This window comes from Sinohyriopsis cumingii, chromosome 4 (genome assembly GCF_028554795.1).
Source record: "Sinohyriopsis cumingii isolate HCF-2022 chromosome 4, ASM2855479v2, whole genome shotgun sequence".
NCBI classification, from domain to species: domain Eukaryota; kingdom Metazoa; phylum Mollusca; class Bivalvia; order Unionida; family Unionidae; genus Sinohyriopsis; species Sinohyriopsis cumingii.
Window position 1 is genome coordinate 22,590,563 of NC_142964.1, and position 12,428 is coordinate 22,602,990.

The following is a 12,428-nucleotide window of genomic DNA, read 5'->3' on the forward strand; positions in this document are numbered from 1 at the left end:
TTGGTTATCAAGCTTATCAGATAATACAATTCCTTGATTTTTTAATTTTGAAATCTCGGTTAATATATTATTGATGTCTTCGATATTCATATTCTTATAAACATCTTTATTTCTAATATAAAAAAAAATGTTTTACAAAATGAACTCTAGGCGCATAAAGGTGCTGTTAACATCTTTACTGCCTAGAGAAATATGTGCGTGATTATGGACTCGTATAACATGAAGTTGCCACCGCATCTTCGTGTTAACAGAGAGTATTATGATTGGACGGCACACCCGTTTGGCAACCCCGCTGGCGCCCTATGACGTCAGAGAGGCCCATCGGTTACTTAATTAAGGATGGATATATTTACAATGAAATGATTGATGGATGATGGGACGGCACAAGACAGCACAAACATAAAACGGCGGGGCGGAACTCTACGGCCGATTCGATCAATCAAAAGCAACCCAATTAAATTAACCCGGTTGCATGATTGTGAACAAAAGACAACCACACGCCCGGGTCAAGTGCGTGGGTTAGTTTTTGATTGATCGAATCGGCTTTCGAAAGCCCCAAGCTTATAACGAGTCGTCTTATATATAAGGTGACTAATACAACCGCGTCAGTCACAAGGTGTGTGTTAATTTGAATTCCCTTGAATCGTTAAATCCTTGAATACTTATTAATGGTGTTTCACAGCATTCAAAATGAAACCAAATATTTGAATAAAACATTAAAAAAAGAATACAGCTGTTAGATAACAGCGTGTATTTCATTAGTTTTCATCGTAAAATGATTAATTAATCGTAACATTAATTGGACTTCAAGGGACGTAACTCTTGTCATGCGACGCTATCACAAAACGAGTTATCTCCCTTTGATGTTATATATGAAAATCGAATTCTGTGACCCGTCTTTTTTGAGATCGCTGTTTTAGTTATATTTTCTGCAACAAATCGTACTGAGGGCATACAAATATCGAAATATTTTCCTGCCTCATTCATTGACCGAAATATTTTTTCTTCGTGCGTTGATGTATCAAACGATTTGACACCCCTTGCTTGCTTTGAGCATTTACCAGTTTGGCCTTTTTTACTATTTTCACTTTGAGAGATGGCTTGCAGATTACACAGTCTGTTATTTTGAGGACATCCATCAATGTGATCAATAACAAGACCGTCGTTGATCAATCCGTTAAACGCTTCATAGATTATTCTATGAACGTAATAGTTTTTTTTTCCCGGCACCAAACACCAAATACCCGTGATTATTTACGGTACCAACCGGCTTCTTCAGTCTGCGGTTTCTAACAACGCCGTCGCGAGATGCCTCGTAATTAACAAGCACGGGATACGGCTGAAATTCTTGGTTCATTTGTATAATAATACTACTTGTCTAATTCATTATTTGGTTTAATTATAAACCTTTCAATGTAGTCCTGAGGAGTTTTGATGATTTTGTCCTTGACGGAGTCAGCGGTGGGGTCAATGACGGCGTTTTTTATTCGCTTGTCATAATAGCGTTTTAGTTCCCTGTATCGTTTGCCGCCACAATTGATACACAACTGTGATTTTCCTCTTACACCAACGTGGCAAACCAAGCACGGGAGGGGGCCATTTGAACCATTACGAACGCTTTGTAAATGATACCCGCAGAATTCACCTCTACATGATTTATTGCACGGGGTTGTCGACCCAATCATCAACCATTTGCAGTGATTCATTATACTATATTCTTTTATTTAAATACTTGTTTTAATTATATGGAGGAGGAGTTCAAGAAACTAGCAGCAATTAAGCCCTGGAAAAATATTAAGTTCAATCTCGATAGAGTCCTCAAGGACGCACCAAAAGCGTTAATAAACGATAGAACCCTGTTGAATAAAATACGCGACTGTATCAATGAATTCAAGCGTGATGGTGCATCTCATAGTTGGTCAACATTTCGAATTGATGGTGTTGTTGATGCTACCATGAACGACAACCGCGCAGCAACGATAATATCACAACTTGACGGTAAAAAGTATTTCTTCAGAGTAAAATTCATTGTCCGGGTGGAATCAGGTAATTGGATCATACGTGATAAATTTGAACCGGTTCTCAGCGACAAGAAAACAGTTATTGTTAGCCGCGACTCCAAGCCAGGGCTGTTAACCGGAATTGACAGTCCATACTATGAACGAGCGTATCCTGAAACAGCAGTTGTCTATGGAATATACCCGTTAAATAAGAAACCTGATATCGGAAAACTAGCGCCGATGAAACAGTCAACGGGGATAAATTGTGTAGCAGAACGAGTAATAGAGCATTTTACAAATGCGTGTCGAGGAAATAAACTGACCGATTTACGACGTAGCAAAATAAACCAATGGGAGGAGAGAGTGCGCAAGCGAGGAGCAACCATCAGCGACATAGCGAGATTAGAAACGTCGTTGAGATTTCCAATAACCGTTACAACAATAACCGGTGAAGTAATATACGAATCAAAGTATAAATCAAAGGGAGCCCCAATCAAAATTATTGATCATAACGAACACGCGTGGACGCCCGCGGTCACAATATTTCCACGGGATAGAACAGTAAAGTATATCCCGGGGGAATTCCTGGGAGAGGATGGTTTTCTCGCGGAGAGGAAACTATTTGATGCTATTGCTTGTTTGTGTAAAAACGACCCTGTGTCAGTGTGGTTACTTCGCAGCGCTGAAAACGATGTGGATACCTTTGATCAGTTTGTAAGACCAAACGGTGAATTATATCGCACTGAAGCGTTTCACAACAAAATGAAAAAGACCGCCATGGAATTTGAAGAGCATGATGAACAACTGCTAACAAATTGTTTTACGATTCCATCGGTTGCGGCTCATGTTGCAGCAAGGAAAAATGCGTGGAGACCAACGCGCAAGGAATTTCTACCGGATGTACAATCCAGTTGTTTGGAATACTATCACGGTGGACTATGGAACACTGAATACAACCGCGACGCTATGATTTCCGTTGATATGGTTGCCTGTTATCCAGCGAGTTTTCTCGGGTATGGATCCGCCGCTGAGTACTTTAAACGATTTGGACACCCCAGACATGAAATGACTCGTGTTGCTATTAATGGACCACTGCCTGATTTTGATTTAACCGGATTCGCTCGCATAGTATCATTTGAATTCGCAGCAGGACTTCATCGCTGTTGTTATATTTGGATCGGTAGACACATGGCTGAAAAGAGTTGGCTTCCAATAGCGCTGCTATGGTATATGATTGATTGTAGCATGCTTGTATCGTTGATTGTCAGTGACGCGATTATATCATATCGGGCGCAGACTGAAGTCTGGTTACCAGAACCAGAGCGTCTAGATAGCATAATTGACGAATCCAGAAAACACATTGATGCCGACGAGGAATATATCATCGAATGGTCCAAAAAGATATTCAACCAACGAAACCGCGAGGCAAAAGATCTCGGTAGAAGAATAATCGGTAAGTTCACACAAGGTGGAAAAAACTGCGACTACAAACGATATTGCTCACGGCTGATTATAGATGACGCAGAATATGATTTCGTAATCAAGGAAGCAGTAGCAAAAAATAGATACGTGAACTGCAAAACAGCTTTCTTGTCCAATGGAACAAGGTTGGGTACAGTTGTTACCTACAGCGATGGAGACAGCCCGGCATATCCACATTTGAGGGCGTCTATGCTGGGTTACGCCGCTATCAATTTATTCTCGATGATAAATAGATTTCCCGACACCGCGGTTAGAGTTGCGATTGATTCATTTTACATAGACGTAAAGTATAAGGGAAACATAGCCGAGTTTACTAGTCCGGACGAGAGTTGGGGTATATGGAGAATTAAAAATGAAATACGACGCGATTATTTCCCGTCAGCAGATGTCACCGTTGAAAATAATTACTTACGCGGTGATAATCTATCAGAATGGTCTAATGCACCACCGTGTTCTGATCCAATTTGTAGATATAAAACAGTTTATTTAAGCGGCTGTGGCGGGTCAGGAAAGACGACTCGGGCAATTGAATTATTTCGAACGCGGGCAAGTATAATCGTGCTTACACCGACCCATAGACTAGCGCGAGAGATAAAACAACGAAATGTTGACGCCGTTACTTATCACAGCTTTTTTCGATACAGCGGCGGTGAGTGGACTCCTGATCGAATGGGTGAAAAATTTATTCCTGAGGTTATCATCTGGGATGAGATATGTACTGTTTCGTTAGATGTTTTACAAATGTTTCTTGAGTGGTTGCTGCGCGCGAATACAGCGGTGATAATGTGCGGCGATCATGGCCAACCACCACCATTTGTCGGCGAGGGTCCACATGATTGGTTAAAGGGTTTTGTGGACTATTATGAAGAAACCGATACTGATTACCGAGCACTTGTTGATAAACTGCGCGAGGTTAAAAAATTAATCAGATTACAGCCGGATAGAGTTCAATGTGAAATAATCCGCGAGGTGATTCCGGAAACGCCGTTAAATGAATTCTGGGAAACATGGAGACCAAACGATTTGATTGTAGCGAGTAGAAAGATAGTCAGAGACACACTTCAGCGGAAGTTGTTTGCGTTGCATAAGGAAAAGTTTCCAACGCGTCCAGTGCCGTTATGTTATAGACCCGCGGACACACGGCGGCAGAACATTGAAGTTGAAATCCCGGGCCCGACAGCGTCAGGGACAAAAAAACAAATTCTTGTGCTGAATGATATTGTGCTCGTTGATATCAGCGTCGTCGAGGACGCGCTACGTGCTGATAAATCCCCGTGGACGCTAGGATACGCAACGACAATACATTCCTCGCAGGGATTGACTATCACGGATACAATTGTTTGGATGGTTGATAATCGCATCGAATGGTCCAATCTAGTCTATCTTGCAGTGTCCCGAGTACGGAGGATAAATCAGCTTCGAAGAATTGTTATTGACTAAGCCAGTGACAACGATGACATTATTGATGCTAGCGTCATTGATAGAAAACTCTCGGGTTACCGCCAACAGGATAAAAAAAACAGCGGCGTTTTGATATTGATGCCGAATTAATAATTGCGTTACGACAACAACAGAATAATCACTGCGCGAGTTGCAATTGTGTAATGCGCTGGCGTTATTCGGATAAAGACGCTCGCCAATTTGCCGTGGATAGGATCGATAACAGTCTCGGTCATATCCGTGGTAATGTGAGGTTGACCTGTCTTGAGTGCAATAGACGCAACGGCGCTAGTTAAGACCACGCGGGGGCAATTGAGTATCGTCAGGTATCACTTGTAGTTGCTCGCGTGTAAACCCCCGCTGTGGAGCAGTTGAATCCAGTCTATAGATCGGTGGTCTACCAGTTGATCGTGTTATCGTTGATATGTTATGCGTGGTAACACTCCAAATAGGATCAGTAGCTCTTTTTTTACCGCCTTCAAGCTCTCCTGGTTCATACAGATATCTAACAGTGACATCGCCGAGAATCGGCTTGGAAACGCTATCTATTTTTGATCTTCCGGGTATACACTTTTTTTAATCGCGTCGCTGGGCTTCATGTTGATTGCTCGGGTAATCTCATTATTTAACGCTGCAATTACGCCTGGTAATCTTTTGACCCATTCACGAGATCGTTTTTCCTGGATGAATTCCTTCGCGTATTGATACCCAAATAACCGTTCAGCAAGAGTCCGATTGAATCGTTCAACAATTGCCTGATCACGATGTAGCGCAGTATGACCTCGTCGTATCGCGACGCTATGATGTTCAGCGTTGATAAAGCAGCGCCGCGAAATTCACTACCAGGATCAACTTGTAATAGATTTGGCCAGCGCAGAGGACCCCTTCGGTAAATCCGCTCAAACGCATCGGCTACTTCAGTTGCTGACTTTGTTTTTAACGGCTCCGCTTGTTTGTATCGACTCGCAACATCAACTACGGTTAGCGCGTATTTGTAACCGTTGTCATGCGGCAGAAATAGTATATCAGCCTGATGAACTTCATTAGGTACGCTGACATCAAAGCGCGAAAAGTTGATTTGTTTAGGTGGCGGTAGATAAATTTGCCATATAGCCTGTTTGGATAACCAATTAGCCGCAACGGCCTTTGTTACCTTTGCAGCGCTTGCGAGTTTACCAATTGCGGCCTTCCCCTTCCAGTATCCTCTTGGAGAATAATAGATGGATTCCATGCTGTTATTATAAACGCTAGCGTTTTCAATTACCAGCGCGAGAAGCTCCGCTTCCAATCATTAATTTACCTTTCATAGCCGATTTTACCAACCATGAAGCCAATTTTTCTTTGAATGATTTATCAGGAATAGCATTTAACGCGTGAATTAATTTTACATCCGCGATATGACGCTGTTGCAGATCGCTACTTTTGTAGTAAGCAACATCATGAGCATGACACGCCTTATCGATAGCGTTTATTGGATACTCACCGGGTTTGGGCTGATTTTGATCATCGAGTCTGATATCTAATCGTGTTCCAGGGCCACAGTAGCTATATCCTGGGAGGTGCTTTTCTCCTGGATACTTTGCCCACGGTGTTCCGGGGAGTTTTGATAACTTGGCTGCAATATCACCTCCTCGCTTTTTTTTAAAGGATCCCCGGGTCTAGCAGAAATAAATCTAAATTTCTTTGTACCGCATCGTGCACACTTACCAGTAAGTGCCGATCTGTTATTTCTTGTTGTAACGGTTGTCATATCATTTGTGCCAGTACGCACTCTACACTTCACACAATATAAATCCATAATTTATGTATAGAGATATGAATATAATTGATTTTTCGGCGACTAAAACAAGAGAACCAGTTAAGCATGTTGCAGCGTTACCAAACTCGATCCGGATGATTATCATCGGACCATCTGGATCCGGCAAGACGCAATTGTTACTCAATTTAATAATGAGATGGATGAAGTGGGATAAGTTGTATTTAATCGCCCCTAGCGTAGATGATCAACGATGCTACGAGGTGTTGAAAGATTTTAACGAGAATGCATCAGCGATCGCTGAAAAAAAATGTTATTGAGTTTATTACAGATATCAATGATGCACCAGGTATTGATGATATTGATGGCGACGTTAACAATCTAGTCGTGTACGATGATGTTATGTTAGACAATCAAAAAAACCCAGCTAGGATATTTTCCAGAGGCAGGCATAAAAACACCGACGTGATATATGTCACTCAACGATACACTCAGATTCCAAAAGTAATCAGAGACAACTGTAATATTCTTGCTGTATTCAACGGCGTTGATACACACACGCTACGAAATATTTGGCAGACATGGTGCGGCGGTGACATGGACTTTAATGGTTTTCGAAACTTTTTTAGTCATGCTCAGTCGACCCCACATGGATTTGTAACGATAAATTTACATGATCCTCGGACACGATATCGTATCGGACTTGACCAAATATTCGGTTAACTTGTAAATAACTTCTTAGCAGCAGGGGGGGCAATGACATCGACGCGGTCGTCGCGCTTTTTTACCGGACGCTGACGACGCTGGGATCGGCGCGCAGAAAGTATTTATTAAACCAAATGACGATTGGACGAACCCCCGACGACGACGTCGTTTTTTTTTTACCGGGCGCTGACGACACCGGATCCGCTGAGTGCAGAAAGTATTAATTAAGCCAAATGACGATTGGACAAAATGTCCGATTCGCCCCCCCCCCCCCCCCCCGCTGCTCACCTTAATTGGTAAACCGTCGGGTCACGCGTTCGGTTATGTATTGTAGACGTCTACATGATAACGTTTTCACCATCGTCATTATCTAATCTTCGACTCCTGTTTGCGAGATTAATTTTATCAGAAATTCGAGGGAGACATCTCTGTGGTCATGCATGAGAGCGGGAGCATGACACGACTCTATGGTCTTAAACTATGTAGCAGAAAGAAGCAAAACGAATAGATTTAGCAAATTCAACAAATACATTTTTTTTCCCAGAAAGCTATAAAATGAAACATTAAGAGGAATTTACAGTATTGCAAATTAAATCCAAAATGTTCCTAAAGATTATGTCACAAGTCCAAAAGTATATAATATTTCGAACGAATGCAAAATTCTTGAATGTCTTGATGCATCACAATGATATTATCCAAAGTATCAATAATCCCGAAGTAGTGTTATAGTCAAATAAGTTACTAATTTAAATGATTCCTCTCAAATTATAACTAAATACAACTATAAACTCTGATCAATGGTTTGCAAAGAATGCTGTTAAACAGGAATAAATACTTGTTTACCAAAGTCTTTATATACGACTGTCACATGACCTTTCACACAATAAAATGCGCTGGATGTGGGTCATTTCATATGGGAAATTCCATGCAATTTATAAATAAAGTCAGGTCTTGAACCTAAATTCAAGTAAATATCATGACGAAAATCAGGTAGACAATATAATTTCCCTGGGAAAAACATAGTTCTTGAACTTAAATCCAAGTAAATATCTTTACAAATGACAAGAGTAAAGTAGGCTGAAACGTTTATGTTCAATCACGGACAAAGGTCAAGCACACAATATAAATTAAACATACATAACATCTTATAGATTTTTAAGAACTTCACTATTGATGGGTCCTCTTTTGATGTGCTTCCAACGGAAATACATCTTATGGGCTCGCAATTGTAATATTGCGCTTTCCTGGCAATCAGATTTTCTTCCATTGTTATATGACAAATGTACCAGGAAGGCTCAACATGTTAAATTTGTCCAGTAGGGTGTCTCTGTGTTCATATACTGGTGATGGCTTGGTGGTTGAATACTCCAAAATCATGGAGGCATACTCCCACATACCTCTTGGGTGGCAACACACGTGACTCTCTTGGCACTTTGATAACTGCATCACCCTACTACTTCCGCCTGGCTGAAGGCATTAGTGACATACACCCCCAATCCAAAAACTTCGCAGTCCTATTGTATAAAGATGCATGCGGAGGGGACGCTGTACGTGATTTGTCTGTCATATTATTTGGTCGCGCAATGAGGCCAGATCCAAGATACCTTCTGCAAGTAGGTTGTACTGTTCCTTGATGCAGGAATAGTCTCATTGCTTACTCCTTGGATTGATGACGGGGGTGGTGTTTTTAACTGGAATGTGGTTGGTAATGGTAGCAGTGGTAACAGTGGAATTGAGGTATTGATGCATAAGTAGCTGACATGAATAGATCTTACTGGACCAGGTATCATGGCACATGGGGAGACAACTGTTTGTCTCCTTGGTGTTGGCGTATAGGGGAGGCGTGAAGGGTATTGATGGGGTGCAACACTGGCAGTGCATCCTTGATCGTCATGGAGAAAACATCCTGATACTTAATGAGTAGATCTGAGAAATCTTGTTTTTCATCATTACTCCAATGTTTGGAACTTCTTTGCAACAACTCTTCCAGGTGCTCAGGCACATTGTCTGGAGCGTCATCTGAATTGTATGTAAGAATTCGAACAGATAAATGTTCTGTTGTTTCTTCAGTACTGATTCACAAGTGTCCAGCTTCATATTTGAATAAACACTAATATATGAGTCATTCTTATTAACGACCTGCAAGATGATGTCTTTGTCATTGTCAATAATGCCTGGAACAAGATATATATTTTCTTTCTGAAAGAGCTCTCTGTTTGGTTCAACAAGCCCAATGTCTGTAAGGTGCTCAATTCCTGGTATCGTGACTGGCAGTCACATGTAAGTGTTAGCATGCATAGTAACGGTATATTTTGCCACAACGCTACATAACATTTAAAGCTCTCCACCAATTAAACATTGTATGTCAGAATACTGTATCTGAATGGTGGTGTGCTTGTGGCCAATTTACTGGCCAAATGTTTTACAAAAGCTTGTCCAAGTATACATTTGGGTATAATCAAAGTCTGAGAGAATGGAACACCACCAAATACAATATTCATTAACACTTGTCCATAAACTCGTAGATCTTTATCACTTGACCCTGAATATATTATGCTGCTACCATAAAAGGAGGTTGTTTTTCATAAGGTATCTTTTGAAACACACAGTTTGACAAAAGAGTAGAAGTGGAGCCTGTGTTTTGAGCTACTGTAATTGAGCAGCGTGGTGGGAGACAGCAGCAGTTTTATAAAGAAGTATTGCATAATGATTATAAAAAGTTAGATTCAGTGAATAATTTGCCGCTATGACAGCTATTTGCCACTGTATTGTTTACACAAATTTTTACAGACACCTGTTCGCATCACATGACCTCAGCTAGCCTTTCAATGCTTGTTCGTCTTATGGCTACCTATTGCAGTAACCAAGTCGAACTCTTTAAACTATACAGAAGAATTTAGAATTAATTAATTTGTCATCTCAATGTCCGTGGTGTGCATTCTTACCCATAATCTTATTTGTACATTCACACGTGTGATTCAGTAAAATGAACAACAAAGGGGTTGTAATACGTCCTCTTATTCCCCGGACATGTCTTCATTTTCGGTCCTTAAATTTCCGTCGGACCGTGTGCTTGAAATATCTTAAAATGCCCAAGATTTTACCCTGTTCGTTCTTTATCAAGCAAATTCAGATATATTCCCCTCTCTTCCGCCATATAATCTATATATAACACATTAACACATACAACGTAAGTTGGTAGATACCGATACAGACACCCACTCTCCAGAGTGTCCTCTTTTGAAAGTTCAAATATTGTGACAAGTAAATTCCGACGTAAATCGATCGACCAATCGACCTACTGCTAATGCAATGAGTTGTAATGCGGTTCAAGTTAGCCCCTATCGAAATCATCCTATTTTGCACATCAAGATCAAATAACAAGTTCAGCATTGCAACAAATTTACAATAATGATCAGTAACATCAATTATAACTTATTGTTAAACAAACGTTCGACAGAAAATGTAAACAAAAATTCGGGCACATTAATTCCGTTACAATCTTGCGTCACACCGTTTCTGTAACAAAACTTCACCGGATGTTTGAAGTCACTAATGTATGGGCTCGTATGATAGTTCTGGCTTTCATATACTATATTTCGGAAAGGTTCTGAAACTATTCATGAGAAATTTCGTCAGACACACGCATAACTTGTTAGGTCCGATTATCAATTATTAAATGCACGTTTTATTCACTTTTATGTATATTATTCATATTCTGCAAATCTGCATTTCCATCCGCATAAGGCTTTGATATCGTCTGCCTCACAAGAAACCTTTCATAACAGGATTCAATAAAAACAAAACAAAAAACTCCAATTACCCCAAAAACAAACAGATGCTTATCCCGCTCATCAATTAGAGGCAACGATCTTCCAGATTTTGGATCATCTTCCATTAATTTGCGACCATCGTCAACACAATGAACCATATTAAAGATGTACGACATGACCGAGAATTACATCTGCAAACTTTATCCAAGTTTCCGCCTTGATATTAATCAGAGAGTACCCTAAGAGCGTCCAGATTTTTAACGTATGCTATCTGTTCATCAGCAGATTTGTTTTCTTTTGCTGAAATATTAAGGTCACTGTCATTTACTGATGTTATAACACATAAATATATCTGCACGTGTTCAGCATGTTGTACTTGCAGATGCAGATCATTTTATATAACGTTATTTTGTCTACCATTCGGCATTACATTGATTGACATGTTCAAAGAAATAAATGTGTGTGTGTTTGTGTGTGTGCGTGATTTGGATTCTTAACGTAGCTTTAACAATATTTTCAGTCATATCAAGACGATGTCTGCAGTGTGACTGTTTATAGGGATGTCTAGCACTGGGGCATCTTGTCGCAGACATTTAGCATCACGCCCCACCTAGTCCAGTCACATTATCCTGATGCCAGGCCGACCGATTGCCAATCGAGGTAGCTGCTAGTGCCATTTTTATGTCTTTGGTATAACTCGTCCGGGGTTCGAACCCGCGACCTCCCGCGTCCGAGGTAGACACTCTAACCACTTAGACCACGGGAGCAGTGAAACAAAACGGCTATAGCAAAATATTCTGAGCTTTTCAGATACCACATGTGCAAGGGTATAATGGCACATCAACACAATCATTAGTATATTTTGCCATGCAAACGCTAGGTGGCAACAATGATTAAGGCAGGACCTTAGCCAAAATCCAAAGGAAGACAAACATTTTGAACCAAAATTGAATATGCAACCATGAGACAAAAATATTGAAAGGTAAAGAATTTGCAAAACTTCTTAAAAAGACACAAATATAATGGCACAGAAGAGTCACTTTATATGGACGGTCACTTCACTGGCGGAAGATAATTTTTTTGAAATAGAAGATAAGACCGTTTCCTTTTTAACCGCCGAGTGTCGCAGTCATCTCTGATATCCTTGAGCGAGAACACGATTTTAAAGACTGGATGTTAGCTAGGCACCATTTTCATTTAGGATTTACTAGACATCTTAAAAAGTATTTTGTTCAAAACTCGATATCGATATGGCCATCCATTCAGCATGAA